Raw genomic sequence first — 10,151 nt, 5'->3', positions numbered from 1 at the left:
AATAACACTGCACATCCACAACCATCTGATCTTTGACAAACCTTACAAAAACAAGCAATGGGGAAATGATTACCTATTTAATACATGGTGTTTTGGAAATTGGCTAGCCATATGCAGAAAACTGAAACTGGACCCCTTCCTTACACCTTGTACAAAAATTAACTCAAGATGGATTAAAGATGTAAATGTAAGACCTAAAACCATAAAAACCCTTGAAGAAAACCTAGGCAATACCATTTAGGACATAGGCCTGGGCAAAGACTTCATAACTAAAACATCAAAAGCAATTGCAACACAAGCCAAAATTGACTAATGGAATCTAATTAAACTACAGAGTTTCTGCACAGCAAAAGAAACTATCATCAGAGTGAACAGGCAACCTACAGAGTTGGAGAAAATTTTTGCAATCTGTCCATCTGACAAAGGGCTAATATCCAGAACCTACCAGGAACTTAAATTTGCATGAAAAATGCAACCCCATCAAAAAGTTGGCAAAGGATATGAACAGACACTTTTCAAAAGAAGACATGCAGCCAACAGACATGAAAAAGAACTCATCATCACTGGTCATTAGAGACATGCAAATCAAAACCACAATGAGATACCATCTCACGCCAGTTAGAATGGCAATCATTAAAAAAGTCAGGAAACAACAGATGCTGGAGAGGATGTGGAGAAATAGCAATGCTTTTACACTGTTGATGAGAGTGTAAATTAGTTCAACCATTGTGGAAGACAGTGTGGTTATTCCTTGAGAATCTAGAAGTAGAAATACCATTTGACTCAGCAATCCCGTTACTGGTTGTACACCCAAAGGGTTATATATCATTCTATTATAAAGACACATGCACACGTATGTTTATTGCAGTACTATTCACAATAGCAAAGACTTGGAACCAACCCAAATGCCCATCAATGTTAGGCTGGTTAAAGAAAATGTGGCACATATATACCATGGAATATACTATGCAGCCATAAAAGAGAGTGAGTTCATGTCCTTTGCAGGGACATGGATGAAGCTGGAAGCCATCATTCTCAGCAAACTAATATAGGAACAGGAAAGCAAACACCGCATGTTCTCACTTATAAGTGAGAGTTGACCAATGAGAACATACAGGCACAGGGAGGGAAACTTCACACACCGGGGCCTGTTGGAGGGGTGGGAGGCAATGGGAGGGATATCATTAGGAGAAATACCTAATGTAGATGATGAGTTGATAGGTGCAGCAAACCACCATGGCACATGTATACCTGTGTAACAAAACTGCATGTTCTGCACCAGAACTTAAAGTATAATTTTTTAAAAAAAAGTAAAAAAAAAAAAAAAAAAGAACAAAAAAGAGTTTCACAAAGGGCAGCAGGATGGTCCATAAATGCAAAATTGTCTTGGAATTTGACAGTGGGGAAGTGATTGAGGATTGGGGAGAAGATTCAGAGGATTCTGGAATAGACAGCACAACTGTAAGATTAGGAAGAGACTGGGTGTTGAGGAAAGAGACCAGTGGTTCTCAAAATTTACTTAAGAATCATCTTGAAAACTTGTTAAAAATATAGATTCCTTGGCCCTACCCCAGGAAACTTTAATCCAGAAGGTCTGGTATGGACTAATGAATTAACACTTTTAACCAATTTTTCCTTCTGATTCTGAATCATAGGTAGTCTGTAGACCACCTTTTGATAAGTAGTATGGCATAGACAACCAATGTATCCTGCTGCTTCTGGAAGTGAATCAGGGAAAGGAAAGTAAGAGACAAAGTGGTGAGTGGAAGCAGTAGTAACGTGATGTGAAGATCCAGCCACCACCCTAAAGAAGAGATTCTGATTTAAAAACAAAGAGGAAAGGACCAGTGATATTGGAACACAGCAAGATACCAAGGAGAGAAGGCACAAGTGTGAGACCAGTATCCTTACAGTACTTCTCAGGAAAAAAGGAAGAGCATAGCAGTTAAATTAATCTTTAGTGAGAGTTGGGGACCCAGCTTAATTGACAAGGAATGGAGGCAAACATCAGAGAAAGTGTGGCAGATGGTGACCGATTTCCCTGTGATTGTTGTGTTTGTGACCTTGCTCTGTGTAGAGCAGCATTTAGTCCCCCTCATTTGTACATTTGCATGGTCATGTGGCTATCTTGATTGCAAACATGATTCAAGTCACTTTTTATAGTTTCACTGAGTTTATGGAGTTTACTTTAAAATCCAAACATATAAAGTTGTGGAGTTTTTTGTTTTGTTTGTCTTGGTTTTTTTTTTTCTATAAAAGTAGTCAGTCAGTGTTCACTGATATGTGGTGGGCATGACAGATGGGCCAGGCTTTTGTGAAAAATATGAAAGTGACTAAAAATTATGCATACCAGTATATTTTATTAGAATACTAATGTAGATAAAATCTCTCAATGCATATACAGATGGTCCTCAACTTACAATGGTTTGATTTATGATTTTTTACTTTAACATGGTGCAGAAGTGATAAGCATTCAGTAGAAATACATACTTTGAATTTTGAATTTTGACCTTTTCCTGGGGTAGCATTATGTATTATGATTCTTGTACATGAAATATTCAATACTTTATTTATAAAATAGGCTTCATATTAGATTCTTTTGCCCACTGTAAACTAATACAAGTGTTCTGAGCACATTCATGGTAGGCTAGGTTATGATGTTCGGTAGGTTAAGTGTGTTAAATGCATTTTTTTTACTTAATGATATTTTTCACCTTATGGTGGGTTGATAGAAACACAACCCCATTGTAAGTCAAGGAGCCCTGTATATTACGTAACTCCAAATTCTACACTTTTAGTTACATGGAGAGAAAAAATATATAATATTGATTGAACTAGTTTTGTCCCCACTTTTAAAAAATTGTCTCAATAGCAAGCTCAAATCACCTTGAAATCTGAAATATATTTTGCCATCAGTTTATAGGTCGTTGATCATTTAAAGGACATAAAGTATTCTGTCATAATTTATTTATGTAGTTTATGATTGAAATTATATTTCTGAAATCTATTTGATATTTGAGACATATTTTAGACTAGGCTAATTAACTGAATTCTACCTTAACTACTTTAATATAGACCAGTGTCTTTTAACACTTAGGATTTATTTAGGCACACCTAACTGAAGAATTATGAAGAATCATGCGATTTTATTTAATGAATAAAAGTATTATCATCTCCTAAGATCATTATTTCCTTGCATAAGTGTATATTAGTTTTACTAATTAAGAATACTACATTTAAAATCATTACTAAAATCCCCTATGTATTTTGATGTTGCTTTAGTTGACTCATTCTTCCTTCCTTCTCTCTCTTTTCCTCATTTCTGTTTGTCTCCATTTTAAATCCATCTTATTGTTGCGGCTGCATCCTTCTTTTGTTATTATCATTTTTTTTAGTAATGTTTATTTCTTGAAGCATATTTTGCTCTGGATTTTTGGGGACAGGTCTCTTTCCCAGAAAAGCTAGAGGAGTGGGTATCTGTTGACAGAAATCAAATATCTTAAACATCATTAACGGAACAGATTGTGGCATTTGTTGAAGCTTCTTGTGCTGTCTTCATAAACAGGTTTACCATCTGACTTGCCATTTTACGAGCCCTGTAAAACCTAAATGTAAATCTGACAGTTTGTCAGTCTGTAAGCCGATGATTTATGCTTTAATGATTTCTATTTTGAGGGAGTTTTACAAGAATACATTTAATTTGGATGATGCAGGGAGGTAAGTATGGCCCCAGGATGGGAAAGCATACCATTTCTCACACTTGTGTGGAAATGACATTGTTTATGTGTATTTATACATACTGATTTCCCTGGACCATTTTGCAGCCTCTAAAATAAGAAAGTAAAGTTAATTTTAATAGAAACTTATTTTGTTTCAGGTCTATTCCCAGTAGCCAAAATCTTTGAGAACCTAAATGCCCTGACTTTCTTCATAATTGCCCTAAATGATAAAAATGTATTCATCAACTTGGGGCAAGTTGTATTAACTTAATTTTAGTTAAATTCAATAAAGGTTTGTTTGGATCTGTCATAATGTTTACTGATTTATTTAAAAAGTAATTATTTCTTTAAAAAGAAATTATAGTTCTGTTGTACTCTGTGATGTCTGTACTTCCTACTGAATATTTACCTGCTAACCTACCTTGTAAATTCCCCAAAATACATGGCGGGTAGGGTTAGTTCTGTTGAAGACAGGAGAGTATTGATTATGTGAGAAGAGATGTTTTCTCCCAACTCCTCCAGAAGCGTGGAGCCTGGCAATTCATGCAACCACACCTTAATGCTCCTCTCATTTTTTGGTAAAGCTTAGTTTTCACAATAAGTTGTCTCTCAAGCGATTACCTGTAGCTAGTTGGTCAAACCCTAGCTTAAAAATGGCAGCAATTACCCAGTTTGTGAGGATAACCTCATTTTAGGCCCTACAGTTTGTAATCACCTTAGTTAGAGTACGTTTGTTCATCTTGCAACACTGGGGTGAAGGAGAGATTGTTTTTAAGCATGGCTTCCAATTTCACAAGCACTCTAACACCTTCTAGAAGTTCTTATTTTCTCAGAAGATCTTTTTGCACCCTGTTATGATCTTTCCCACTGATTAAACTCCTTTCTGGGTGTTCATGGGGGCATGTAAAGCCTATATCAAATTCGATGAGTACCTTGGCTTTGAAAACAGCAAAGCACAACTGCCAAATACATAACAATACATGTTTTTAATACAGCAACTTTAAAGGAAAGCCACAGCTAAAACCATTACTGAAAATGAAAATCTACCACTAGATTTGGACAAACTATTTTTTTAATTTTTTATTTATTATTATTATTTTTTTGAGATGGAGTCTCACTCTGTTGCTTAGGCTGGAGTGCTGTGGTGAGATCTTAGCTCACTGCAACCTCCACCTCTTTGGTTCAAACGATTCTCCTGCCTCAGCCTCCTTAGTAGCTAGGACTACAGGCACGCACCACTATGCCCAACTAATTTTTGTGTATTTTACTAGAGACGGGATTTCACCATATTGGACAAGCTGGTCTCGAACTCCCAACCTCCTGATCCACCTGTCTTAGCCTCCCAAAGTGCTGGGATTACAGGCATGAGCCACCATGCCTGGCCTATAATTTTATACAGTTAGCATACCTCCTGATATTGACATTATGATAACAAAATTTGTTAGATATTTTAACACTCCTATTGCCAACTAATTATTCATTATTTTCTCTTAGTTGATTATTGTTTATTATTATTATTTTTAGGAATCTAGAAAAATGTCTGGTTCATATTGAAACAGTGAATTATCTTATTTGGTTCAGATTGATGGACTGTATCATAGTGTTCCTTTGAAAATGCAAATTTTGCTGACAAGAGGAGAACGTATTCATTGTTTTACAGATTTGTATATGATCCTATGGGTACTCAAAACTGTAGAATGATACAGGGCCGTTGGAGAATATAAAATAAGAAAATTTCTATATTATGTCTGTTATTTAAATTTCTTTTATAAGGATGGCATAGAAAATGATTTCCATTCTATGAGAAAATATGTTTAAAAATAAAACAAAGATTTCTATTTCAAAAGAGCCAGTACAGATGAATGAGTCACTGTTTATTTTTCACCATAACATCTTTTACATCATAGATTTCAGTGGTTTCAAAAACATGGTTATGATGATAAACTAGGAAATGCTGAAGCTTATCTTTTACTGTGGGCTTTCCTCAAGAGAGTCTTCTCTTCTAACTATATTATTTCAAAGGTAGAGTTACAATTTTATCCTGGAGTTTTAATTACACCAAATAGAACTTAACATGCATGAATCCATGTGTGGCAGAAAGATGATAAAACAGAGCATTGTTACTTATATATTGAAGATGTCATGGACTGGCCAGCTGGGCGCCATCTGTTTTGTTTCCCCCATTTGTAAAATGGGATAATAACAGTATCTACCTCATAAGATTGTTATGAAATGACATAATGCACGCAGAGTCCTTAACAGAGTGCTTGATGCTTAGCAAGCGCTCTGAGAATATTCAACAGTAACCACACCAAAGACATTAGCAACGACCTCAACAACACCTGGACAAAGAAAAATTCTCTTGCTTGAAGCAAGTGTGGTAAAATTATTTAAATGTTATGTTACTTTGAGGAGTATGAGGTGATACTACGGACTGTGGCAGGTGGGAGTCGTAACTTCTCTTAGAGTCCGTTTAGAGTCAGACCCTCTGGAAGCTCGTGGATGAAACTTTTCAACTCAACGATGTCTCTGGTCTGACTTTTTTTTCTAAAATTATAGTGAAAATACATTGAAAGAACATAATATTCTACTCTTCGTCAGTCTCAAGTAACATTTATTTGCTTAAAAAGGAACCAAAAAATTAAATATTAATATACACATGTACTTTCCTTTATGGGATATAGTCTAAATATGTAGGTAGATTTCTAAAAATTAAAACATGTGAAGCATGTACTAGTGAGCTGCAGTTGGATTGTTTTAGGAGGTTTGTAGATACTGGTAATGAAGAATCTGACACCGGTTCTTGATGTTTGATATTCATAACTTTTAAGTCTTCTGCCCACATCTGGGTAAGCTGATAAGAAAGCCCTGGTAGTTTCTCCCTTGTGCCAGTGGAAAGCCATACAGGGAATTCTCATCCTCATCCCACCCTCTAATCATTATTTTAAAACTCCAGCCTAGGTTCCTTGTCTTGCTGTCTCAAACCACTTCTGTACCTGCCTTTGATGCCCGCCCTGCTCCCCCAGAAGGCCTCATTACGTGAATCATAAACATTTTCATGCGTTCTTGGTATGAGGGTGCAGGGAGGCATTGTCAGTCTCATCACTGGAACCAAATTTTGGGTGGACGTCCATCTTCTTCCTTCGGAGGGGCCACAAAATTACTGGATATAAGTTTATGATCCGAGCTTCTTAGCTACATCTTGTGTCTTGTTTGTATGTTCTAAATATTGTCAAAAGAAAAATAATAAGCAATTTCTTACTTCCTCTATGAATCATATTGAGCCCTTTACATGGGTTATCTCATTTAATCCCCTCAACAGCCATTGATACGGGGATTCTTATTGTTCCATTTTCAATGATAAAACTAAGGCAAAGAAAGATTCAGTAGCAGTCTTAATGTCACTTAACTAGTAAGTGGACACTTAGGATTTGAGCCCAGGCAGCATGGCTTCAATGCCTCCCCTTTCATATAAACCTACTATACAATTTTTATGAACTACTTTATGGGAACAGTCATCCTTGCATTTCCTGTTTTCAGCTCTCACATATTTAGAAAAGATTATCGTGCATATCTAAAGCTCTCTGCATATTGTGGTCTCCAGCAAATCCTATCTAACTGAGAGCAGGGCTGGCTTCTTTGGCTTGTTTTCTTCAAAGCAAGCACTGGTCTGACTCCTAGCAGGCAACCAATAAATGCTTCTAAAAGTAAAATAGTATGCAGATGTTCAGATATAAATGCTTTCTGTCTTCTATTTTCTTCCCCCTCTTGACTTCTTTTGTCAAACTGTTGATTTGTGCTTGTGTGTGAAATGTGGGTCTTGAAAAGTCAATTTGAATAATAGAGGACTTTTTAAGAAAGTACACATTTAAAGGAAAATAGTGTTTCTTTGATAAAGCGGTAATGATATCTTAGTGCTTAGCACTTCTCTGCTAGCTTGTCATACAGACTGATTGGATTACACCTGTTTGTACATGTACCTACTTTTCCCATTCAGGTGTTGATGCCCAAGAGTACAAAACCAGCATCTTACTGAATTCTGTATCCTCTCCTCCGCTGCTCTAACAGAAGCCTTAACATATGGGGTATTTCTCAATATATGCTGGCTAAGTTATTAAATATTGTTCAACTAAGACTAAAATGTATACATTGTGCCTTGGAGAAATAGCCACCAAGTACCTTCTTGTTGTATTTGCTTTGTGCTTATCAACTGTGGTCCTTGCAGTGTGGTAGGACTGTTTTCTCCATTGCCTGAAGTCCCATAGATGGTAAGTTCTGGCCCTGTGACTCACCTCCAGCCATCAACCTCACACCAACAGAACAGGCAAACCCTCCACTGTGCCTGGCGTCTCTCTGCCTTACTATCTAAGGTTCAAATCTTGGAACCTAAAACTCACTAACCCTTGGGAGTGATATTTTTTAATGTCCTCAGCTGAGTTTATTACAAATTGACCTGATAATCATTGACCCTACTTGCTCCCTCATCTCACCCAAAAAAAAAAAAAAAAAAAAACCCTAAGAAGAAGAAGAAGTAGCAGGGTTCAGCAGGACCCAGAGAGACTGTCTCTCGTATTCTGAGCTCTGGGCAACAGAGCGAGACTCCGTCTCGGGAAAAAAAAAAAAAAAAAAACACCAAAAAAAAAAAAAAAAAAAACCCTCATTAAAGAAAGGAAAGAAATTTTGATTATTATTATTATTGAGGAGAGATAAAATTTTAAAAACTCTTCTTCAAACTGGAGGTACAGGTGGTTAGGAAAAGAAAGATATTCTTCCTTAAAGAGAGAAAGGACAGAAGACACTGGGCCGCAGGGCAGAATTCGTAGGCACTCTGAGAGAGAGAGAGGGATTGGGCAAAGGACTGCCTGCACCACATTGTGGGAAGTGTTTACACCCAGTGGTCAGTGGTTGGTCCTGGGTTGGAAATGCCAGTTTTTACTAAAAATAGCGGACCCTCTGTGGGCAGGTGACTTAACCTCTGTGGGTGTGTTTCTCTTCATCTACAAAACAGACACTCATTCTTACCTACAGGGTTGTGAGGAGAAAATTGGATACCCTTGCTTTCTACAATCTGAACTCTGTCAGCCACTCTACCATTAGAAGAGGTTCCTGCGTCTGTGGAACATAATTGCTCTCATCCGCTCCATGCTGACAACATGGGGACTAGCACAGTCTTCAGTTCCAAACTCACTTTTAACCTCGAGGCAGTCAGAAGGCTCTGCTACTAAGCTTTCCCCGCAAGTGGAAGGGCCACGAATGTACTCACTCTATCCAAATGCCTATAACTGACAAAATAACGTAGTGGAAAGGAACCTTGACACCCTGATTGAATTACTTGTCAATTTTCATAAGGTGTGCTTGTTTCCCAGAGGAAATCCTTTTTTGTTGAAGACAAACTGCGGTATTCATTACACCTGCACAGTCCACTTTTGTAAGACATTTTGGGTTTTGCCAAGTGACAACCTGACAAATCAAACTGGGAGGTAGAGACAAACCTCACAAGCCAAGCATAAAAGAGAAGCCTGAAAGCCAGCAAGTGTCTGGCACTGTGGAGACTTTCCCAACACACCAGGCCTCCCTGAGTCACACTGAGTCCACCCCAGAAGTCCCCTCGAGCACAGCTCCCCTCTCAATGCCAGGGCAGTGGGTAGTTTGGTTCTACAATTGTTCATTAAATGGAGCTCATTGCAGTTGGCAGCTTCACAGCTGACCAAAGTCCAAACCCTGGCATCCAAGTTTTCCAGTCAAATGTGAGAGAAAAGCAGCTAGATAGAGACTGTCCATAGAAGGTACTGAGTGCAGACAGGGGCAGACTGTGGCCCTGGAAGTTACATGAGCATAGAGAACGGAGACCCCTTGGAGATTTCAAGGAAAGCTTTGAAACTGACTTTTGCTCTAAAGGATGAATAGAGAGACCTCGCCCTGCCCCATTGCACAGAATGCGCAAGGCTGCTCCATTACCTGGCATAGCATGATCAGAGGCCAAGATGACAGGACAGAGCACCGTGGGGCCCAGCAGGTGGGAGAGCACCACAGAGCTTCTTGTGTGAGGTCACATCTTGGAGGGAAGATGGATGCAGGCTATGGATGGGCTAAGGAAGGTCTTATTTGCCATGCTGGGGAATATAGACATCATCCTATGGGGGGAAGCATGTTACATCTCTCTGAATGGCGACTTCATGGAAGATTGGTAATGGGCAGGGCAGAGGGGTATGGAAGGAGGCAGGGAGACCACTGACCAGTTAGAAAAGCATGGCGATCCTCCAAAGGGTTGGACATTGGGGGCCTTTGGTGGGGCTATGGGAGTAAAGAGAATTGTATAAGCTGCAATGGAGGGAAGTCAGTGGCCTCAATTTCACATAAGAAGGACATCTGAGTATAAACTTCACATTCCCCCCATCCTCTCCCTTCCTTATCTGTATCTGCCACGTCATA

The 10,151-nt window shown here is 38.4% G+C and overlaps 1 protein-coding gene across 3 annotated transcripts in view; it reads left to right on the top strand.

Moving 5' to 3' along the window:
* Positions 1 to 10,151, top strand: part of PID1 (phosphotyrosine interaction domain containing 1) — a 257,194-nt gene that overhangs the window by 203,763 nt on the left and 43,280 nt on the right. The window lies entirely within an intron of this gene.

Source organism: Mandrillus leucophaeus, unplaced genomic scaffold, assembly GCF_000951045.1.
Source record: "Mandrillus leucophaeus isolate KB7577 unplaced genomic scaffold, Mleu.le_1.0 Scaffold878, whole genome shotgun sequence".
Lineage (NCBI taxonomy): Eukaryota > Metazoa > Chordata > Mammalia > Primates > Cercopithecidae > Mandrillus > Mandrillus leucophaeus.
The sequence above is the reverse complement of the archived record's forward strand: the minus strand, read 5'-3'. Positions and strand labels throughout refer to the sequence as shown.